At 51.8% G+C, this 23,806-nt stretch overlaps 1 long non-coding RNA gene and 1 other non-coding gene across 2 annotated transcripts in view; both read right to left on the reverse strand.

Moving 5' to 3' along the window:
- Positions 1-16,840, reverse strand: part of LOC118002446 — a 110,548-nt gene extending 93,708 nt beyond the window's left edge. Inside the window, exons 1-7 of the long non-coding RNA XR_004677055.1 lie at positions 16,492-16,840; positions 16,241-16,390; positions 13,893-14,050; positions 12,623-12,719; positions 5,428-5,494; positions 4,589-4,660; positions 1,681-1,752 (exon numbers count right to left, since the gene is read on the reverse strand). This is a non-coding gene — a long non-coding RNA (uncharacterized LOC118002446). The remainder of the gene's footprint in view (positions 1-1,680; positions 1,753-4,588; positions 4,661-5,427; positions 5,495-12,622; positions 12,720-13,892; positions 14,051-16,240; positions 16,391-16,491) is intronic.
- Positions 13,718-13,794, reverse strand: LOC118002763. The gene has a single exon (XR_004677150.1). It is a non-coding gene; the product is annotated as a small nucleolar RNA SNORD112 (small nucleolar RNA).
- Positions 16,841-23,806: the final 6,966 nt, after the last annotated feature.

Consider the following 23,806-nt stretch of genomic DNA (forward strand, 5'->3'; position numbering starts at 1 on the left):
TAGCCCTTGGTTGTGGAGAATTAATCACGATCCTTGGTTCAGGTCACTTCTGGCCATTGTCCCAGGGTTACCCCTCTCTTAGTTTACGGATTCTTAAAGCCTATACAACAACCATGCGTGGCCCCCACCTCCACTCCCCCTGCTCTTAGCCCCTTGCTGCCCTCTGCCTTCAATGGTCGCTCCCAAATTTCCCGAATACCCTCCCCTTCCCCTTTTATATATATATATATATAAATCACGTATGTGATTTATATATTACATGTATACAAAAATCACACGTGCGGATTCTTTACAAATATTTTCCAAGGGCCACTGGCTTGCAGTGCCTCTGCAGGGCTCTGTCAAGGGGGAGCGTGAATCCATGTGACTCACTGAAGAGCACACCCGCCAGGGGACGACGGTACAAGGACTCAAATGGAGATCCTTGAACCGTGTGCCACCTTCACTTTGCCTGACTATGTGCTCACAGCCATAAGACACCGCTCCCAATGGTTAGAGCACGTGGGCTCAACACCACACTGCCTGCCTCCAAATCCAGCCTCAAACCCTGACGAGCTGGGCAGCAGTAGGCAAGTTAGCGAACCTCTATGTGCCTGTTTCCCCATCTGAAAGATAGTCGCAGCACTAGTCCCTAAGCAGAATTAGCCATTATTTTCCCACCAAAGGCAAGCAGGTAGTCTCCCACCCCCACCCTGTCTCTGAGCCCTCACCCAAATCTTTCTTCCCTCTGCAGCAGCGCCCGAGCTGTGGTGCTAGACAGACAGACAGACCAGGTTCCACCCCAGCAGGCACTCATGAGCTGTGTAACTGCAGAGACGTGACCTGGCCTCTCTGTCTTGTGCCCCGACTTGTGCGATTTGTAGACTGAGGACCGCAGCACCCTCGTGGGTCCAGCGTGAGGGTGCAGTGAACTACCGACAGTTCCTCAAGCAGCTCCCACCCTGCACACCACCCCCTCCCCGGCCCACCCGCCCACCCCGCTGGCCAAACAGCCCCCAGTCTGATCAGAGAAACGAATTATCTCGATGCTCAGGCCAAGCCGAGGGTTTCGGGAAGGATGGGCCTCGGGCAGGAAATTGTTGGGATCTGTTCTTTTTTGGACACGGCATCAAAGCTTAAACAAGTGCCCTGGAAAATAGAAATCCAACTAAGGGATGCGCTTTAGAATACTAAAATTCATTTCATAAAATGGGGCTGCCCTCGGGGGAGTCTATGCCAGGAGATTCTTGATGATCAAGTCGTTTCCCAGAAACTACAAATGCCTCTACTCTGACCCTTACTGACAATATAGCCAGTTTCCCCCCTACCCTCCCAGACTGTCCTGGTAGGTGCCCAGCACACTGACCACGGTACAACTCTTGAGACATGAAACATTAAAAATAGACTAAGTTTTAAAAGATACATACGTCATGACTATGTGTGTATCATGTAATATATACATACATATATCCGCTTGGGGACTTTCCTAAGGGAGTCACGGGAAGACCACCAGGCTGGGAACCTAGGCTCCTGCCTTTGCCTTCATTACACTGCATGGCCTGGGCAAGGCCCGTCCCCGCTCTGAGACTCAGGTGCCAATAATCCACCAGTCTGCCCTCCCTCCCAGGTGGTGTGGAAGTGAAAAGCATCAAGTTTAAGTGCAAGTTCCCTCCAAGCATCAGAGGATCATTAATGTTGTACCTCCTGCACCCAGCACGTAGTGGTCACAGCATGCTTTAGCATACATTATCTTGTTTGATCCTCACAGCAGCCCTGCGAATTAGACATAATAATCATAATTAGCCAATATTGATTGAATGCATACACTGCTCCAGGCACCATGCTGCCTGCTTGGCATATGCACTGACAGTCCTCTGGGGTGCGTACAATTCTACAGTATCTCTGTTTTTCTTCCCCCCCCCAAAAGTTCTGAGCCCACATTTTGTGCCAGGCACTGGTCTAGGTCCTGGGATACAGCAATGACCAGAACAGACAAAATCTGAGAGCTAACATCCCTTGGGTGGAGACAGAACAGACAATATTGAAAGTACGTACAATACGCGGGATAGGACACAGTGATAAGAACTCTGAAGAAAAATAAAGCAGAAGGGGGAGCAATAGCCAACAACCACGAGAAAGCCTCCCTGAGAAGGTGATACTGGAGCAGACATTCTTAGTCCCATTTTACACACGGGGAAACTGAGCTTCAGAAAGGTGAAGTGACTTACACATGGTCACACAGCCAGGAGGATGCTAAGCTCCAGAGTCTGTTTTACCCACTTACCCCCACTGCCTCATTTCTGTGGCAGTTCTTGCTCTCTGACACCCCACTGTCAGCCTCCAAGGTGAGTGTGGGAACGAGTGTGTGGGTGAGTGGGAGGGCTTGTGTGACCTCCCACACAGGCAGTCCCAGGAGCACAGAGCGTCTCCAGGATATACTAATAGCCCTGGGTGAGTAAATACACTGCCTTTCTTAAAGAAGATGCGGTGGATATAGTTGCACAGAGCCAGTGTCAGGTCATGCTGAAATCAGAGCATGCGCAAAACACAGCCCAGCAAGTCAGCACAGATGCTAGCCCCATATCCTGTCTGGGGTAGGAGGGCATCCAAATGTACTTCCCCCACCCAGTACTCCCCTCTCCCCCCAGGCAGCTACACTCTGCCGAGGCTTTAGTTGCAAATACCCTGCCCAGAAATGGGAGGAGGTCACCCAGTCCTCATGCCCTACATGAGCTAAGACTCCTTGGAACAATTCTTCGTTCCAACTGGCCATACTCAAAAGAGCAAACAAAGAAATATTTATAAAGTGATTATTTTCTCCTCCCCCCCCCACCACACACACAAAAAATAGAGAAAGAAATTTGGTAAGAACATATATGAGAATACTGGGGGAACTTGCCCACTGCTTCTAGAAGCCATGAAGTTGAACCAGACAACTTAATTGCTCATCTTGCCCTTCATCTACTCAGCTTCTTTTCAGCTCCCATTCAACCTCTCTGTAATTCTCAATACCCCAGGAAATTCCTATTCCAAGACTTAATATTTCATTAGATTGATCCTGTCCATTTAGTGTGTATAATTCTCATTTCCCTAACTAGAGCTAAAATCTTCTCGTCTTAAATTTATATGTGTTTTTATTTCATGGACTCCCTCTCCAAAAGCAAACTCATACACCTCTCTGAGCACCTGTTCAGCTATCTATAAAATGTGGATAATGATTCTTAGCAATCAGAGATATTAAATACCATCTCAATAAAAAGTTATGACAATTACAATTTTAACTATAATGGAATATTTATTGAATACTAACCATATGAGAAACATTGTTTTAAACTCTTTAAATGTTTGACTCATTTAATTTTCAAGTACCCATTACTAAGGTGCTGTTGGTGTCCCCATATTACAACTGAGGAAACTGAGGCACAGAGGTTACATACTCACAAAACTAGTAAATAGCAGACCTGGGAATTAAACCTGAGCATCTGGGATGTTTGTAACAGGACTTAGCCCATACGCCGGTTATCAAAACATATCTGCTGAAAGCCAGGTCTTCAGGGAGGCTTGCTGATTTGCCCTTCAGCCCTCTGTCTGATTCCCTCTCTCCTTGCCTTGTACTCCTTCAGGCTTCTGAGTCATTTTTTATATCTGCTTCCCTTAGTATTCAGTTATCATAGGAACCACCAGAAATTTGACTTGATTAGTTATACTGCAAGATGTCAGTGGTATAGTTGACCCTTATATGTGTGATAGTCACAAATAGGACAAACTAGAGAAGGTGTTACTTGAGAAATAAATTTAGAGTCTGGGGGATAAGAGGTCCAGCTCCCTGATAGACCAGGAGGGTGGGTCTAACATGGGTTAACCCCAAGGGTTTAATTTTTTTTCAGACACAGTCTTAGAGAAAAAGAAATGGGAAGGGGGTATGAGTTTGGAAGGAAAAAGCAGACCGGGGTTCAAATCCTGATTCCGTACTGTTCCTTGCATGATTTGGGGCCAGTCACTTAGCATTCCTAAACCTCAGTTTTCTTGTATCTTAATTGAGGGTGGTAATTGCTATCACTGAGGGTCATTGTGATGATTTAAAGAAGATAAAATTATGCCAAGGGGCTACAAAAGGACTGAGCATGCGGTTGGGCTCAGGGCTTAGTCATCCAGGAGAGCCAGGGGAAGGAGGCTGCCTGCTGCTTCTCAGTGCAGTGTGAAAACTGCTGGGACTGAGAGTTGCTGCTGAGAAGCTCCAGCACCACAGCTGGGGCTTGGTCCCTGTGAGCTGGCAGCCCACCTGTTGCGCCAGAGCCACCTGAGCCAGTCAGTTTGCTCAGAGGCAGAACAAAAGGCAGGAGCTTCTCCAGCAAGCTCCACTCACAGGAAACATCTCTTCAGAGACCAAGTAAGCCTTTGATGTTGGTGAGAAACTGACTCTTCTCTCTCACTCATCCATCTATCCACCCTCTGCCCTTGAATTCATTCACCCATCTCACCAGCATGCATCAGCCAGCACACCATCCCTCCATCTGCTCGTGCCTCACTGAGGCAAGCATCCATCCATCCAGCCGACTGAACATCCATCCTTCCACCTCTCCATATTATGCACAGGAATCAGACAAACCTGGATTGCAGTCCTGGGTCCTGCTTCCTAGCTGATCTTGGACAAGTCACTAACTTCTCAGGGTCCTCTCATCTGTAAAATAAAGGGAAATCAGTCATAGCTGGGGTGAGGATTTAAAGAGAGTGGACATACCAATGCATGGAATGAGCAAATTATCATTAAATGTTCATTCCCTCTGCTTCTGCAGTTGGGCCAGGATTTATACAGGGAGAAAACCAGTACATCTTGCATGACATATTGAGAAATGCTTTTTAGATATTATCTGCAGTGTTTTAGTAGTGTGCATCCCCATGCGGTCCCAGGGGCTGGGTGGTGGCCAGAGCGGTTTGGGGGAGTGGTCCCTCCTAGACTCACAGCAGAGTGCGCCATCTAGTGGATCGGCAACCAGCGGGGTCCCTGGTAGGTCCTGGGCTGTTGTTCCACTGTGGGGTCACGGTTCTGAGCCAGCCAGAGGTCCCAGTCCCCAGACTGCAGACCGCCCTCATTCAGATGTAGTTCATGTACTGTCTTAATCAGTCAGGGGGCCTGGACTGCCAGGAGCCTTTTGTTTTGTGGATGATAGCCAGTTCTGTTTTGCCTACCCCAGCCCAACTCCCCTTTAAATGATTCCAGAAAAAAAAGAATATGCTAGCACCTCCTGTTTGCTGCGTGTCTATTATGTATTAGAAGCAGGGCTGGGGCCTTCCCGTGCACTGTCTCTGAGCCTCTAAATGACCCTGGGAGAGACTCAGCAGTTGCCCCATTTTCAGTAAGAAAACTGAGGTTTACTGAGGGAGGATGGGTTACTCACTTAAGGTGAGGGTGTATAGTCAGACCCCTGAATCTGTATCTGTACTTACCTGCTGTCATCCCAGTGTCCCTTGTAAAGTGCAGGAAAGAATTTGGACACTGATTTGAACAAGCCAACTGTAAAAGAAATTTATGAGTCAATTGGGGATATTCGAATGCTGAATAGATGTTGGATGACATTAAGGAAAGGCTGTTAATTTTTTAACTGTGCAAGTGGCATTGTGGTTATGTTTTTAAAACAGAAAAGAGTCCTTCTTTTTTAGAGATAGGCCTTGAAATATGCTCCGAGGAAACAATATGGTGTCTGGAATTTGCTTGATTCCAGTACAAGGGGATAGTACAAGGCTCAGACAGAACAAGAGGGGCTGAGAGCTGTGGCACCTGGGTGGCAGCAATGTGGAAACTGTGTCAATTGTGATTGAAAATATGTATTATTTTCTCTACTCTTGTGTTATTTCAAATTTTACATAATTGCAGGTTTTAAAGATCAACAGGTAAAAATAAAGTGCAGGAGGTGAGGGGGTAGGAGAGGGGAAGCCATTGAAAAAAGCAAAGGAGCCCAGCATCCAAACAAAGTGTTGGGGGGTATTAGGGAGCTGATTCATAGGAATGAACGCCTCCAAGTGGAGAAGGTACAAGAAAGGGGCCAGGGCTGGTAGGAGCAAGCCATTCTAAGTTGGGTGGATTAAGGAGAAAGTGCAAACGTACAGGGTGCTGCAGAATGAGATGCCCACCAGCCACCCCTAGGCCCTCCTGCCTCCCTCAGACCCCCCCATGTTCCCTCCAGGCCCTCCTGCCCCCTCCCTGGCCCCTTTCCTCCTCCCGAAGATGTCCTGGCCCTTGCAACCTTTTCACTGGTTCCAAAAGGACCTGCTGGCACCTCCCTTCTCCAAGGCAGAGCTGCCCACCTGATGAGTCCTTCCTGAGACCAGCTTGGCTGGTAAGGCTTGAGCTGTCTAGCTTTCAAATGCCTTTTTTATTTTTTTTATTTTTTGCTATTTTCTTAATTGCCTCTTGGGGAGGAAAAGAATTAGTGCTTTTACCCTAAAACCGTGCACCAAGCTGCTCTCAGCGTTCTCAGCCCCTTTCTCCCCCCCCCCCCCCCCCCCCTCCCCCCCCCCCCCCCCCACTCAGCCCCCTCCTCTGCATCAGTCTTATCACCACGGCAAACTGACTAACACTCCACCCCAGGTCCAGCCAATTTCCCCAGACCCCATGGACCACAACCACCCACCTCCTCCTCTCCCCGATCCCTGGCCCTTCTACAGCTGCCGGACTCTCTGTGCGGTGGGCTTCCCAGGCACCTCGCCACTCTGGAAAAGCTCCCTCCCCCTCCCTCCTCCTTTGCTTCCCATTCTGGAAAGCCAGCCCCAGGACAGCTCCCCAGGACCCTCCCGCAGCCTGGTGCATTGCAGCAGGGCCCTCAGTGAGGGAGGGGCACAGCCGGCAGCCACCCCAAGCCAGAGCCTGCCACCCCTCCCGGCTGTCCCCAGCGGGGCAGAGGGCCCGGCCCCCCTCTCGATGCTGCAATTAAAAGCACCCCTACAAGAGCAACAGAACCGGTCCCTACTGACGGTGTCCCCCTCCTCACTTTCTGGGCTCAGAAATGCGGCCCAGGCGGCCCCCTTGTGGCACTTGGGGGCGCCACAGACCCTTGGCTGGTGTCTGAAGAATTCAGACTGTCTGATTCCACTGCACCGTGAGTTGGCACAAATCTTAAGTGGCCCAAGTCCTACCCGCTGCAGACCTGGCTCAGCCGCCTCTGTGAGTCGGGGGCCGGTTCTCCTCCCTCCCTCCCCCGTTCCACATCGCGCCCTCCTCGCTCCCTCCCTCCCGGAACCAGCGCTCTCCTGTTGAATACTGCTCCAACACGCAGACAGGTGTCTGGAGACTGTTAACAGCGGTGGCAGCAGGAGGGAAGGTGTGGGGACAAGGGTTTTTCTTACAGTGACACTTGGGGAAACTGAGGAGCAGGGAGGCTCACAGTCCCTGTGCCAGTCAGAAAAGGGGCCGGAGACCCTCCCTCCCAGAGCGGGTTCCAGCTTAGAGCGTCTCCCCGAGGTGAGGGGCTGCCCTGAAGACTATCTCCTGTTCCCCTTTCTCAGTCATCAAGCCCTCATCCCCTCCAAAGCCAGTCCTCCCCATGAAGAAGCCCTGGCGGGCCCCCCCGATGTGCTCCATCCTCTCTCACGCACTGTCCACATAAACAAGCCCCAGCCCCCTCCATCTCTATCTGCAATCTGCTTGGAGGTGGGCAGGGCCCTCTCCACGTCAGGTTAATAATGCCATTTTCATAAGCCTCTGCCCATAGGTGCTACCACCTAATTTTGAATCTGCCCTTCAAACGGATTGGGCCACAGAGGAGCTGGGATCTCAAGCACCGCTGGGAGGTGCTTATAACTAATCAATCCATCCCCTGCCCACCCACGCCCCCCCAGCACTCGGCTCTGCCTTCCTGAGCAGTCTTCAGCAGCAGGGTGTGGTGGGGAGCTTCAGACGGCCTGGGGTTCCATCCCAGCCTGGCCTCACAGCAGCTGAAAGACGGTGAGTATGCGACTTCACAATCCCCTGCCTCAGTTTCCTTATCAACCCAATGGGGATTATGAGGCTGGTGCTCAGAATTTTTCCTGGGGTGAGTCCTATGCAGACAGCCCAGCTCAGGGCTTGGCCCCGAGACAGGCCTCCATAAATCTCACCTGCCATCATCCCCGCTCCCCACCCGGATCACTTGATGTGCAGTGACTGACTTACTCCCTGTCTCTCTCCCCCACCAGACTGAGCTTCCAGGACAGGAAGCCGACTGCCACTGCTCGGGGTCCAGCCTCCCACTCGGGTCTGGGCCTGACAAGGTAGGTGCACTGCGGTGGTTTGCAGAATGAGTGCATGGGAGGATGCCCGGATCCCACAGTCTGTGGGATGCCCAGAGCCCACTGGGTTTCTCTTTCCCAGATGCACCCCCCCCCCACCTCCTGCCTGAGCCAGCCCTTCCAGGCGGCGGCAGCAGAGCTAAGTGTTTCTCATGCCTTACCCCGGGGCCCCGTGTGCTGTTACATACAAGGCAAATTCTTGCTGTATTAAATGCAGATGTGGGCTCGCATGCATTTCTACCGCCTGCTGCATCTACTGTGAGCTCACAGGCCAGGGGCTGCCTCTGGCTGACTTGATTTGTACGATTAAGCCGGCAGAGGGGTCTCTGGCAGGCAAGGTTCCCATTTGTATTCGGGGCAGGGTCGCGAAAGGCCAGACTGTCTTCTTTCTTGTGCGCCACTTGTTACATGTGCACCTCCCTCCCTGGGCCCCACTGTCTACTCCATAAGCATTCATGAAGTGTCTGATGTATGCTAGGCGACTCTTATCTCATTTCATCTCACGGGGAGGGAGCCCCTCTCGTATCTATTGCACAGGGAAAAACAGAGGCTCTGAAAAGTAAAGGGAATTGCGTGGTCTCACAGCTAGGAAGCGGGGAGTCCAGCCCGGTCTGGTGTTGTCTGTCTCGGGAGCCCCCCAGCCCCACCACAGCCGCCTACCGCCGTCGCCACTGCCGCTGCTGCAGGCTTGACCAGGGCCGGCCAGCCGCCAGCCAGCGGCTCCTGCAGAAAAGGCAGGGGGTTGCATAGAGAGCGTTCTCCCTGGCAACTAGCAGAGGGGCCATAAAAAACGGAGGGCTCAGACGCCGCTTAACAGAGAGATCTGAGCAGCTGGATCTGGGAGGGGAGATCCGCGCCCTCCCCTGGGCTCTCTGCAGAACAGCAGGGCAAAGGGCTCAGTCCCAGACCCCACCGAGCAGGGGCAGAGGCGCCCCGGGACAGGTGTAGACGGCTGTGATCGGGACGGTGACAGGAACCCCAAATCTGATCCCTTGGTGGGTGGGGGGCTCACTCCTCAGCACGGAAAGGAGAGGACTGAAGTGAGCTTGCTGTCTGTGAAGAGCCAGGGCAGAGGGGGCGAGGGGGCTGCAGCAGAGCCGCGGAGGCAGATGCAGAAAGCAGGGGAGGGCTCGGCAAAGCAGCTCTGTGTGCGAGCCCTGAGCGGGCTGCTCAGGGAGAGAGGGAGCTCCCTGTTACAGGAGGCATCCGAGCAGAGAGAGGCAGGCCGGTACTTGGCCGGGAGGCTGCAGCACGGCTCCCTGCCCGGGCTGGCAGCCCGCACGTCTAGGCCTTTGAGAAGCTCCTACAGAGCTAAGTCCCAAGCGGGGCTGGCTGCGGAGGAGGCAGGCTGGGGTCAGAGCAAGGATGCGCAGACTTTTCCCATGTACCTTGCCCTGAGCTGCATATGGCAAAGGCACGGAGATGGCTGGTGGAGCGCTTCTGTCACAATGAGGCAGTGAGGGAGAGGAGCAGAGAATGGGGGTGAGTGCTCGGGGCCAGCGCGGGGGAGGTGGGGGGCTGTCCTGCAGCCAACTCCCCATCTCAAGGGCCGGGCCACCTGGAGTGGCCAAGTGCCCGCCCCAGCTCCCAGGCCCAGAAAAGCTGGCCTGGGTCCTCTCTGGGGCAACAGGCTGGTGCAGCGGGTGGGGGGGAGCCTTCCTACGGGGGGGGAAGTCGGTGGGGGGGTCTGGTGAGTTGAGAGGCCGCCCGGTCATGGGAAAAGCAGGGCCCTTTGCTGGAGGCTGGGCCACAGCCACAGATTCAGCGGGCTGCTGGACCGTGACTTGGATGCTCTGGGGACTCGTGAAAGCCCCTCACCCGGCGATGGGGCCCAGGGGCCTGCATGTTGATGAATGCGGCCCACGCCGCACTGGGCGCTGGATCTCCAGGCCCATTCATGGGGGCTCAGTTCCCAGGAACTCTGGGTGGACGGCGCCTTTATCAGGGGACCCCCGCTAGACGAGGCTCTGTTCTGCAGTTTCTAAAGGAGTTTTCTTGTCTTTGTTCCCAGTGCAGGCGCTCAGGGAGTGCGCGCACACGTGTGTGTGTGTGTGTGTGTGTGTGTGTGTGTGTGTGTGTGTGTGTGTGTGTGAGAGAGAGAGAGAGAGAGAGAGAGAGAGAGAGAGAGACAGGCTGGCTGAGGGGCCAGCCCGAGTTTCCTTGTCTGTGAAATGACCAGGCTGCCCTAGCTCACCCTCTCGAGGCAGTGACGCACTTTCATGGGGCAGTAGGATTGTAAGATTCAGGGAGGGCAGAAGCACCTGGGGACCTGGGGATGGAGCCCCTTGTCACTGCAAGCCTAATTGTCCTGCTCCTGACAGTCCATTCCGCCAGGGCACTGTCGGGGTCCCGACAGCTGCTCTGACCCGCCGTGGGGGGGCAGCATCGTGTTGCAGGTGGAGAGTGCAGGCTGGCTCCCCACAGACAGACAGACAGACAGACAGACAGACAGACTGCCCCCGCTGCCCCGCTTGGGAGCTGCTGGGAGACCTTGGAGAAACTGCTTTTAGGAGCCTGGGGATTCTGTTGTTATTAAGTCACTGCTCTTTTTTAATCTATTAAAAGATTGCTTTGAAAGTGTCTATTTGCAAATGTTTGGTAAAGTGGTATTTGCATATGCCTTCCTGCCTCTGCAGCGTTATGTGGGGGGGGCCATGGGGGAGGGTGCGGAACAGAAGCCACGCACATAAGAAATTTTGCAAAGAGAGGTTTCTGGTCAGGGGTAGCTGGTGGTGCAGGAAAGAGCTCAGGTCAGCGCTAGTGTGGATTTGAAAAGTCACCTACCCAAAATCCCTAACCAGCCAAAGGCCACAGGGCAGCAAACCCTTTAGCCCCTGATGGGCAGGCTGGCTGGGGAGGGGACTCCTGCTGAGGAGGAGGCACTATCCCCCTCCCCAGGATACTTCCTCTGCTCCAGACACAAACAGAGCCCAGCTCCCTGGCCCCTGCCACCCCCCGCGCCCCCCGTCCCTGAGTGAGGAAGTGGGGAGTGGGGTTTGGGCATGAAGCGCGGGGGCCACAAGGTAGGGGCGCGGGCAGCTCCACACACAGAGGCAGAAAACCAGCCCCAGGGCGAGCCGCTCCAGAGTAAATAAACCCAACCTTGCGGAGAGAGGAGTCTTTGTGCCCCGCGGCAGCGGGGAAGTTCACTTTTGTATAAAAGGCAACAGCCAAGCCATGCCTGCACTAGGTAAGGCTGCCTCGGCTCACAAAAACCTCCTTCAGGCTGGGCCCGGCCCAGGGAGCGTTTTCTGTGAAATTCAGGAGAAGTCAGGTTTAGCCAGAAGTTTTTCCAGGAATTATTAACCCCTGGAGACTGTACTACCGTTCCTTCCGAGCCGACCCTGCCAAAGTCCATAAAATACACGCCTAAAAAATCTGCCTGAAGAGCAGTCTGACATTTTATATATATTTATAAAAAAATAAAATAAACTATTGCCAAACTTTTCAGGAGAACCCAATTAAACCCGGCGGGGGCAGCCCCCTTCCCTGCCAGGGCGCTGACAGAAAGGCCAGGGTCTCCCTTGGGGGCGTCTGCACTGGGGCGAGGGGAGAGGGGGTCTTCGTTCCTGCTCACACTCTCGGGCTTTTTGTTTCCTCTGTGGGTCTCCCTGAAGACTCCTGTTTTCCGCTGGCTACTGTGTGGGGTGATTTATTTGTGCTCTTGTCTCACTCTCCCTATCACTACTCGGTGTGTGCAGATGCTTTTCTGATCAGGAAACTGAGGCACAGGAATTCTCAGGGCCTGGCTTGCCAAAGTCGTATACTTCATGTCCGCTCTGGAGCCAGGTTTGTGCTCTCAAGATGGCCAACCTCTCGGGGTGCCCCCCACCCCCCCACCCTGGAGGGGAAAAAAAAAAGACCAAAACCTTGAGCAGGTCAGGTGACTTCTGTCCCTCCCACAAGCAGGTGAGGCCCTCTGCCCCCAGGGTGACTGTGGACCTGGCATCGTCGTCCCTCTGCCCCGCAGCCTGTGCTCCTTCTAGAACATGACACTGTCCCAAAGGTAGCATCCACCGTCAGCCTGTCCCCTCCCCAGAGCCCCTGCCATCACCACAGCTGGTGGCTCTGCTGTCACATGCTAAGACTTACCTCCTTCTTATGTTCTGGGACCAGGCCCATTTCCCTCTGGCAAGGAGAAGGCCATAAAAGATGCAATCAACCATTTCCAAGCCGTAATTATGCCCCCCAAACCCATCACCAGCACGCTTGACCCTGAGATGCTACCACCCCCTACTCATGGATTCTGGGGTCCTGCCAGCAGGCATGGAGGGAACCTGGTGCTGCGCCCCAGAAGTGGCAGAGCTGTTGGGGCCGTGGGGGAAGGCCCCCCCACTCCAGGCGTGTGTTTGTGGTCTGACGCATTCTGAGCACTCACCCAGTGCGCAGGGCAGACGGTTCAGTCCTCAGGAGCAGAATAGGAGGCCTTTTCATTGAGGGGAAGGCAGATCCAGGCGACCCAGGAGCCCAAGGCACTAGAAAGGGACAAAGGAAAGGGGGTGATTAACATGTGGCTGGTTTCGTGAATTCTAGAAAAATGGAAAACATTCTCCCGAACTAGGAAAACATGTCAATGAGGCATTGCACTTATGGGGACTGTGCTTTGTTGGACTTTTAAACGAGGTGTTGGGGGGAGTTCAGCGTGATGTACATTTCAAAGCCTGGTCTAAAAGGCTCAGGAGAAGCTGGTTGGGAAGGCAGGCCGAAGCCCCCAAGTGTAAAAAGGCAGGGCCCACACTGACAGGAGCAGGTAGCTCGCGGGGCGCCTAGAGAGGTCAAGGGGTCGGTGGGGTTGGGGGGAACGGGAATGAGTCTGGGAAGCTTCCAGCCAGACCCTGAAGGGTCCTACGTGCCAGGCTAAGGCTCTTGGACCTCATCCCAGAAGCTCCAGGAAGTCAGGAGGAGGATTTAAAGCAAGACAGTGACAAGGTCAAAATGGCATTTTAGAAAGATCAATGAAAATAAACTTTGCAAACCATTTAACCAGCTACCCCACCTCCAAGAAGCTGGGATAAAGGAACAGCCAGGGACATGCTTACAGATTAAGCTATAAAAATGCTCGTTGCGGGACCATTAGCAACAACACAACACGGAACGGCTTAGGTCCTTTTTAGCAGGCATCGGTGGAACAAAATCGTAGGAATTAAAACCTCAGTTCGTGACATGCTCATTTATCTGGGCGAGGTCCACTTTTATCTTATGTATTTATTTTTATTTATTTTCTTAAATAATATAATAAGCAGCCATGAACCTGTGACCCCCCTCCACCCCGCCCAGATAACCAGGACTTTGACCAGAGCCCCTATCTGGACCCCTTCTCCAACCCCCCCCCCCCCCCCCCCCCCGGCCCCAGCACACTTACAGCTGGGATTTTCAACAATAGAAGAGGGTCTAATCAACAAGGGTGCATACATACCCCGGAATATTAAACAGCTCTTAAAAAGAATGAAGCAGCCGAGATTTATTGTCTTTTAATGGACCTCAGTATTTTGCGCAGAACTGGATTAATCATGATCCTTTGTTCATAAACACTTTGTCATCATTGGTCCAGGCATGTCCCTCTTTTATTTTGCTAATTGATGCATCCATATATTCATTTGTGATAATGTCATAAACACTTGTGAGCCCGCTCCTGAGAAATTACTTACACCTGCCCCACGCTCCGTGTCCGTCCCCACGGGGTAAGGACCTGGGGCTCTCGCGACAGCGGTGAGGGGGTTAAATCAGCCCCAGTGTGCTCAGATTACAGGGTACTAAGGTGTGTTATAAGGCACGGTGTCGATCTTGATTATCTCCAGGCAGATTCCTGAGGGAAGAAAAATAAGCAGAAGAAAATGTACACTGTGATGTAGCTTATGTAAAAAATAAACAAAATCATATATTTTAGAGGTCTATTTATATACATACATAAATGCACAGAGAAATATCTGGAACCGCACACCTGAAACTGGTAACAGCAGTGAATATGCTGGGGGTGGGGGGAGCTGGGAGTGAGGGAGGGGTTGCAGATGGCTTTAGCTTTTATCTGCAGTGTTTGATTTTTAGTAATGAGTGTATTAATTATCAGCGCATTCCTTCCATAATTAAAATAAACACTTTGTGTGGGGCTCTTTTTTTTTTTTCTTTTTTTTGGTTTTTCTCATTTGTTTGTTTGTGGGGTGGGTGGGGGGGTTTGTTTTCCTTTTTTACAAAAACAAAAGGAAGAGCATTTTGGCTGATGGCCCAGAGTGGGGCACACATCCCCAAAACAAGTTCTGCAGACACGGGGGATTTATTTTATCCCAAAGATCATTCCTCTTTTAATTTTATATGTTCTAAAGCCGGAGCCCCCACGGGCCTCCCAGCGGCGTGTCAGTGACAGGAGGCCAGCAGGTGCGGGCCTGCTGGCTGCAATGTCACCGCCCCCAGGCCCCAAATCCCTCCAAAGCCCCCGGCGGGGGTGTCTGCAATGCACCCTTTTCGGTCTTTAAGAAGCCCCAAAAGCGAATGTCCTGGCCCGTGTTCTCGGGGATTAGCTAGCTGGAATGAGAACTCCGGGAGAATGTCACAGGACCTGGGCCCAGAGAAGGGGACGTGCCGGCCTCCGGGAGCAGTGGCCCCGCAGTTCCCATGCATAGTCAACAGGCGCGCGGCTGGCTGGCCAACAGCCGGGGCCTCGCCGCATCCCCGGACAGCAGCTTTCTGTGCGGAACCCACAGCTGCCATCTTCCCACCCCCATGTCTCATCAAGAGGGATTGTGGATCAAGGGCATGGGTATTTCTGACCTGTCAGTTCCAGGACAAAGGGGAGCAACCCCACAGGTCTTTGCTTGCCCCCCTGTGTCCCTCTCCCCAAGACACCTCAACTCCTGCTTGCTCACTGAGCTTCAGACTCAACTCCCCAGGCCCCCTCCCAGCTGTCTAGGCTGTCAGAATCCCTGAGCAGGCACGGGGCTAAACGCGCAGCAAAACCATCTCAGTCTCATCTAAAGATGGAGACGCTGAAGCTCTGAGACCCCCAGAATACCAAACTAAGCCAACGTTCAACCCAAATCAGTGTGAGCCCTCGTCCGGTTTCACCCCGGCCGCCATCTGCACAGATCAACCAACTCCTCTCGATAGCACAGACGGGGACCTTCTGGAACTTTCCTCCCCTCTGCCAGGCAGGGATCTATTTCTGACCATGACTTTGTGCGGAAGAAATGTGAGCACAGGTTAACCAGCCCTCTGCGAGGGTGACCAGCTCTTAATCGCCTTTCCCGCACACGAGGCTCTGCTGTTTATTATTTGGCCTGGGTTTGGTCCTGGTGAATACTTTAAAGTATTTGTCATAGTTTTTCAGATATGAAATATGGTAGGATAAAGAAAAATAAAATGCAGTATCCGGGCTGACATCACTTGCATCCACCTCCGGGCCAGGGTAATTCAACATGAAGATGTTCGCTCCTACGGAAGGCCTCATAAATCCAGGCAACGCCAGTCCAAGTTATATAGTTGACTCAAGGAAAGGCTCTCTGGATCCCAACACTGACCCCCGACTGTCTCTGCTCCCCTCGTCCTCCCTCTGGGTTCTAGAAAAATGAGAAGGGCTTTCAAAAAGGGAGGGGACAGATCCGCCTCAAATAAGAATTGTTTTTATCTGTGTTGAATACCTACTGTGTGCCAGGCATTTTCTATTTTATTTCATTTAAGGCATCAAGGCAACGCCTAAAGAGGACGGTCTCCATCCTACAGAAGGGGAGGGGGACTGGCCGTCATCTGACCAAAAGTCACCCAGGGGAGTCTGTGTTCTCTGCCCCCCCTCCAGCAGGCCCCTTGGGCCCCCTTTGAGCCCCCACCAGAGAGGTCCCACTTGTTGTACCCCTGTGTACATGATCAGAGACTTAAACACCTCCCTTGATTACATATAACAGAATAACAGCATTATTCTGGATTTTTAATAATATTACCATATTAATGCAGTGTAAGGTCTCTACCTCCCCAGAACCTGTGTGGCATAAAGACAGGGCGTACACACCTGGTCTGCTGTGAGGTCAGCCTAGGAGGGCCGCATCCACCCCCCTCTGGGTAGGGGTGCCATCCCGGGCCGGGGGGGCGGGGGCTGGGTCCCCACGCTGGCCTCTGGAACCCACGACTCACTGCCCATCCAGGGGGCAGTGAGCCTCAGCTGCAAAATAAAGAGGGCAGGTTAGTTCCATCCTGAGGGGGCTACACACTTAGAAATTGTCCAAATTTACAACTCAGAAAAAATAAATTCAAGTCGCAGACCTTTCGATTCGATCCTGGGCCAGGCACCTGCTCCCTTCTGGGGGTGGGGGGTGGGGCGGGAAGCACAGTCTCACCTCCAGCCACCTGGGAGGGGAGAAAGGAAACCGCTCAGAGTTCTATCCACCTCTGAGAACCCACCTCTCAGGGCTCACCTGCTGCCCGCAGCCCTACTGTGTGCCAACAGAGGGTGGGACCAAGGAGTAGCACATGCACACGGACACCAGGGGGTAGGACAAAACATCACGGGGGTCCCCCTGGACGGGGCCCCGGGTGAGGGAAGGACCACCAGCCTGGGAAGATGCTACTTAGAATTGCCTGTGAAGTTGAAGCTCAGGGAGCTAAAAGATTTACTCGGGGTCAAGCAAGGGGCCCAGACCCCAGACTCACACAGACTCTTGCTCTTGCTGAGAGCAAAATGGGGGACTGGCAAGAACTGGGGTCTTCCCGAAAGCTCCGGAGTCCGTGGGGAGAGCTGAACGGGAGCGCCACTGCAGACCTTGGTGGGTCACACACCGTCCCCGAGGCCAGCAGGAGGCACAGGCTTCATCAGACCCAGGGGGAGAATGAGGTCAGGCCTGCTAAAGATTAGAGGTTCGCCCCTGAGCCTCAGATTCCTCTTCTGAAAAATGGGGACAATAACAGCAAGGGCTTCATGGTTGCCATAAGGATTCAAAGATTTAGAACAGCGTCTGGCACATAGTCAGTACTCCAACTGGAGGGACCCAAAGGGGGCAAAGTGACTCAGCCCTGGGACAGAAACAGGGAAGAAGGTGTGGGGTGTGCCGTGGGGGACAGGGGAATGTGCACCCATGACCCAAAGCCTGGACTCTCCTAATTACAGAAATAAACGTATCCAATCACTTTGTAGGAAGAAGTGAGATTCCAGCCGACGGCGGGACAGGAGCGGAACCACTGAACACTTGCATCAAAGGTAAGACTGGGGTGGAGGTCCCATGCTGACCTCCCCCCGGGGAGGTGGCTCTCTGGGGGACGTGGGGTGCCTGGGTGCTACATGGGGCGGGTAGGCTGGCCGGCACCCAGGAACAAAGGTGAAAGGGTTAGTTTGTCTGCAGGAAAACACCACGACATGGGGGACGCAGTACCTCGTTCAAATACTTGAGCAGCTATAATTAGCAAGTCCGGGGCCAGTTGTTCTGTCCCTCCGCCGACAACCAAATTAGCCAAAATGAGTTGGCAATGACCACATGAGCTTTTCAGGGAGAGGGAGGCCCGTTCCTAGGGAGGGCCTGGCCTCCCACTGGGTCACGAGGCTGAGCACACGGATGCCACGAACAAAAGTGGCCTCTCCGGCCAAGGGGCCCTCGGGGTCCCCAAATCCCCAAATGGCCACTGTCCTCCCCCCGCCCCCCCCCCCTGCCCTGGGCATCCGTTCCTGCCCTCTCCAGCCACTGGAGGAAGGAAGCAGGGAAACCTGGCTTCCCACACTGCCTCTTCCTTCCTGACCTGGGTTCTCTCAGCGCCGTGAAATGGGGAGCTTTGGTGGGAGCAAAGTCAGTGTCTGGGGGTCAAGCTGCTAGGGTCATGCCTGACACAGAGCAGACGCCAGGGAAACATCGGTTTCAATAAATAAATTCTAATTATCCCTGTCTGGACGACACTCGCCTCCGCGTGTACGCACCCCGCCCCTCACTAGCTTCAGTCACCAGCGGCCTGCTGCGGGGGGGCGCCCGGTGGTCTTGGCCCCCTTGCATGGCCACTGCTAATTAGAGCTCCCAGGGAAGTCACTTCAGCCCCCAGGCCCCGGTGCAATCACTTGCAAGGCAGAACGCTGTTGCCTCACGAGGCAAGGGGGGAAATTAAAGTTGACCCAGGCGTGAAAATGCTGTCTGAGGGCTGACCAATTACAGCAGGTATTCCAAAACTAAAAATCGCCAGAGTCTTCACGTTAAACACAGGCCCTTCCTTGTTCGGACCCTTTCCAGCTTACACAGGGCCCACCTCCCCTGAGAAAGAAGTCGGCCTCCCACTCTGGCCTGACCTCCACCCGCACCAAGGCCAAGCGCCCCTTGTTTCCCTCAGAGCCCTCACCCCACTACTCCTGGGTCTATGGCTCCTGGCCCGTCCACAGAGCCAGAAGAACACCAGGCCCAGAGGGACCCCACCAGAGACAGATTCCACTGAGACCCTCCCAACGCCAACATTGAACGGGACAAACCCCAAGAGGAACCGGCCATACGTGGGAAGCTCTCTGTAAATGAAATAGTGTGAGGACCCCCAATTCCTAATACTATTTTTAAATAGTACAAGGACCCCCCCAGCTTCTGGAATTGAGGCAGGGTGGGGCCTCTGAGCTCCACCTGCTCAAGCCAACCCCCTCCTTTCATCGCTGCTCCCCAAGTCACCCCTCAGGCACCTCCCAAGACCCCAGAGCTACAGGAACAAAATGAGAAGACCCCCTGCCCAAGCCCGCCTTGCAGTTCTGGGGAAACTGAGGGCCCAGGAGGAGAAGGTCACGCTGAAAGTCAGCGCGGGCCCCGGGCTGGCAGCTGGCGCGGCTCCTTCCTCTGCCCGCTTGCCTTCAAAGGCAAGAGCAGTCTGGGGAGCAGCTGATTGGCCTGGCCCATTTGGGCAGCCCAAAGAAGAAGGACATTCTCGTATGTGACCCCTCTCCCAATCCCTCCCAGGGTTATTCTGGGCAGAGTGATCCAGCTGCCCCCTGGAGCTGCCAGTCAAGCAGTGGACGGGGCGGGGGTGTAGGGACTCAGCCACAGGAACCTCAGGGGCACTGCCCTTCACCTCGCTGGCTGCAAGAGGCAAGGGGCCGAGGAACCTTCTCCAGGAGGTACCCCATGCAGCTGGTTTGGGGTTGGTGGAGAAGCCCTGGGGCCAGCCCAAGCCCTGCTGTCATTCCATGCCTGTCCTGAATCACGGCAACCCCCCTTCCAGAGACTGTTTCCGCCGTAAAACGGTTTTCCAAGGCCCCAGGCCCCAGCCCCCAAGTGAAGAGCAGGAAGCAACTGAGGCTGGCTGTTCTGGGTCAAGATGTGAAGGGTCTCACAGCTATGAGGCCCAAGTGGTCTTAATCCGTAAGGCAGGGGGGTAAGAAGGCAAAGCAGGAGTCCACGGGAGTCCACGGGAGTCCACAGGACCCAGGACCCACCCAGGCTCCTTCTGGGGCTCTCAGGGAGCCGCCTCAGAAATTCCAACTGGCAAGCTGAGGGGGGAGAGTGACCCCACCACTGGTCTACACCAGGAAACCAAGGAGCCCCAGCCCAAGCCTCACAAGGGAAGATCTTGACCTTGACACGAGTTTAATAAAATAACTAATACCAACCAGTGTCCCCACGTGCCCACCCCCACAGTGACGCTCAGCAGGTCTGGAGCAATGGTGGGAGTAACTGGGGGGAATATTCATTTCAAAGTCACTCAGCCCTCAAGACCGGGTCGCTGTGTCCCTCAAACCCAAGCGACTCTGAAGACGGCCTGGAGGCAGGCCAAGACGGACGAGGGTCTTCCCCTGACCTCAGCCCTGATGCCCCTCGGGACAGGGCCGCAGGTGTGACCACTAGTGTCTGAGAGGCCAGGAAAGCGGAGAACGTGACAGAGAATCCCCGCTGTCCCTCGCACCCCTCTGCCCTCACGACTCCTCTTTCTTGGCTCTCCACCTTCCTCCTCAGCAACTCGGGCTGCGTGCCCCCCTCCCTCCCGTGTCCTCACCTCTCCCCTGATCCCCGCCCCAGGCTCGAATCTGCTCCTAAATACCCCCCATCTCCTCTTCCAAGCTCTATTTTTAAAATCAGATTTCCTTTACTGTACAAGTGAGCCGACAGGGCGAGGTATTCGCTGAGGGATTGGCCCCCCCGCCCCCCCCCCCCCCCCACCCCTCATAGACTCACGTTGGCAGCCCTGACCCAATGGGCCACTTGCTCAGCGGCAAGCAGGGAGCTGACCTGGCTGAGAAGGCTCTGGGCACTGAAGGTGGTGAGGCTGGGGTGTCTGTCTATGAGTGTCGGCGGGGGGCAGAGGGTCTGACTCAAAGACCTCGAGGGCACTTCTGACCCGGACCAGGTGCACTAAATCCTGATTTTGAATTTGAATTTTTTTTTTCTTTTTGGGTAAGGTGAGAATGGCCAAATCAAGAGATGTGTCTTAAAGAAATTGCCTTAAGGCCTGAGACCTGAGCATCTATCATGCTACATCTGTTGCACTGACCATATTCCCTCTGGGGAGCCCAAAGAAGAGGCCGGGCAGCCTCCGGGCTGTACCAGCTGCAGCAGGCGGGCACGCGGCCGGAGGGGGGGCGGAGGAGGGAGGGGTGAGTCAGAAGGAAGCCCATAGCCACGTAGAAAGCCAGACGTGGGAGGCCAGAGACACCTTCGCTTTACAAAACATGGCCCCAACAATGGCCAATGTCTTCACAAAGGGGCAGGCAGCTGAGCCCAGCAGAGCCCCGAGGGAGACACTCACCAACAGTAGTGGGAGACCCCCTGGTCTTGCCCCCCAGGACCCTGCACTCACCTCCAGCACATTTAGCGTGAGGGCGTGGTCCTCATCTCTACCGCTGGTGATGTCCTCTCTGCAAGGCAAGGCTTGCTTCCATTTCTTCCCATCGGGGTCTTCACACAGTGCCTGGCCCAGAAAAAAGAATCAGGACACGTTGCTGTAATGAATTAATGAAACATAGGTAGAGGAACCGACTTTAACAACATAAAAAGATCCAGAACTATAAAATTAAAATGAGTTCGGGGACAGGAGGTAAGAAACCCAGTCTTTGAGGAGTAAAGTGTGAGAGGAGCAAGAAACTGCATGGAGAAATTAGGGAGGACGAAAAATGTTGGTTTCGTGCAAAGGAACTTAGGCTTTATTCCCTAGTTAGTGAAGAGCAACGTAAAGATTTTTTTAATATAACAAATACCTGGTCCAATTTTCATTTCATGCTCAGGCATCTGGATTTTATGCTTTGGACATGAAATCTGAAAGGCTTTACGCTGAGAACGCCATGATTGAAGATGCCGAGATGTTGAGACATGTCGTTAGTGATGAAAATACAGGAAAAGATTTTAAGCGGGGTTCTAAGAATAGATTTGGGGTTCGGGGGGTAGCTTTATTTTGAGGAGTGACTGGAACAAGTTTTTGTATCATGCTAAGGGGTTTGGATTCTTGCCAAAAGGTCTTAAGAAATGTGATGGTGAGATTTTTGCTTATGGAAGATAAATGTGCAGAAAAACATAAAAAATGTGTTTTAAGGCTAACAGCTTTGGACTTTATTATACAAGGAACATTGAAAAACTGTAAAGAGAAAAACGGTAACAGCCACAAATTTAAGTCTCCTGCAAAAACCTTTGCACTTTATAGCTCGGGGGGTGCCAACGTCTGACTTTCAGAGATTTGATGGATATTGACACCAAAGTTGAAAAACTTCAATCGTAAGAGTTATATGATCAACACTGGGAATGCTCAAAGAAATTTGAAATTTATTTTGAGGCTCTGACATGATTGGAGTTTTGTACATGCCTAGAAATTTGATTTTAGCCAATAAAAATTTCTAAGAGAGTGACATGGTAAGATTTTTTGTTTGGAGTGGATAAATAATATGCAGTGAAATTACAAAATAAAATTCACATTTTATGCTAAGAATTTGGACTTTGATTCCATAATTTCACAATGAAGAGACATTGTTAAGATTTTAAGGCGGAATTACAAGATCAAATTTTACATGCTGTGCTAGGAAGTGTGAACTTTATTTTAAGGGATGACAAGATCGAATTTTTATATCATGCTAATAAGTTTGGACTTAAGCCAATAAAGCGTTTACAAGAATGATGGGATGAGATTTGGGGGTTTTTTTTATAGACCAGTCTGAAGATAAATTACATGGTACCACGTTGCATTTTATGTTAAGTAGTTGGGACGTTATGTTATAAGGCAATGAAGAAATCTTGGAAAGTTTTAAATTGGGAGTTACATGATCAAACTTATCGCATTTTGGCAGAGCTACAAGAGTGGGTTTTTATGGTAAAGTTAATATGATCAGATTTTTATAACATGCCAAGGAGATGTGATTTTATGTGAGAGTCGAAGGCATTCGAGCATTTCATTTTGGGGAGGGATATGATCTCATTTTTGAACCCTCATGCAGAGGCGTTGGGATTTTAGCCAGTAAAGGGTTTTAAGGAGTGACTGATGAGAGTTTTGTCTCCAGGGGAATTAGCTGTAAAATATATTTTATGCTAAGGTGTCTGGATTTGATGAATCAGATAATGAACGCATATCGACAGCTCAGAGGAGGCACCCTTTGGCACAAGGGCAACCTCTCTGTACTTTATGCTGAAGAATCGGATTGTTTATAGCAAGTGATACAGAGGCGGGGCAGGTCTTAGGCAGAGGTTATGTGACTGAATTTACATAGCATGCTGAGAAGTTTGGACCCTATTTTGAGGAACGACAGGAATACATTTTTGTGCTGTGCTAAGGAATTTGGGTTTCAGCCATTAAGAGATTTTAAGAGAGTGACATGGTAAAATTTCTGTGTTTGATAAGAGGAGTCTGCAGAGAAATGATATAGTAATATGTGTATTTTTGGCTAAGTGGTTCAGATCTTATCTCATAGGTGATTAAGAGATACTATAAGGCTTGTTAAGCAGAAGTTACAAGACCAAATTCATGTACCTTGCAAGGAAGTGTGACCTTTTGTTTTGAGGAATGACACGGTCAAATTTTTATATAATGCTTAGAGGTTTGGAATTAAGCCAGTCAAGAGTTTAAGAAGTCGCCTGGTAAGATTTGGGGGTTTATATCCATCCGTTTGCAGATAAATTACACGGCAAAACTATTTTATTTTATGCTAAGTGATTGGAACTTTATATTTTAAGCAATGAAAATAGACTTTTGTACGTTTTAAATAGAGCAATTATGGGACAACTTTCGTGCTAAAAGTTTGAACTTTGACGCTAAGGAGTGTTAAGATCAGGATTTTGTAACATGTCAAGGATATTAGATTTTAGATTGAAGACAGGACAGGTGAATGATTTCATCAGTTACATCATCGAATTCATAAATACGCTAAGACATATTTGTATTATATTAATATATATGTATTATATTAAAAGGGCTATAATCTAGTTTTTAAATCATCTGGTAAAGGAGTTAAAATTTTAACCAATAAAGGGTTTTAAGGGTTTTAAGAGCCATACTGAGATTTTATATTGTAAATTTTAGCCAACTAAGACTTTTAAGTTTTAAAAGCTATATAGATTTTATATTTAAAATTTTAAGTGTCAGTCAATTTAAGTTTTTAAGTTTTAAATTTTAGCCAATAAAGTGTTTTAAAATTTTAAGAGATATACAGGTTTCA

The sequence above is a fragment of the Mirounga leonina genome, unplaced genomic scaffold (assembly GCF_011800145.1).
Source record: "Mirounga leonina isolate KUSES-001 unplaced genomic scaffold, KU_Mleo_1.0 Mir_82, whole genome shotgun sequence".
In the NCBI taxonomy this organism is placed as follows: Eukaryota; Metazoa; Chordata; class Mammalia; order Carnivora; family Phocidae; genus Mirounga; species Mirounga leonina.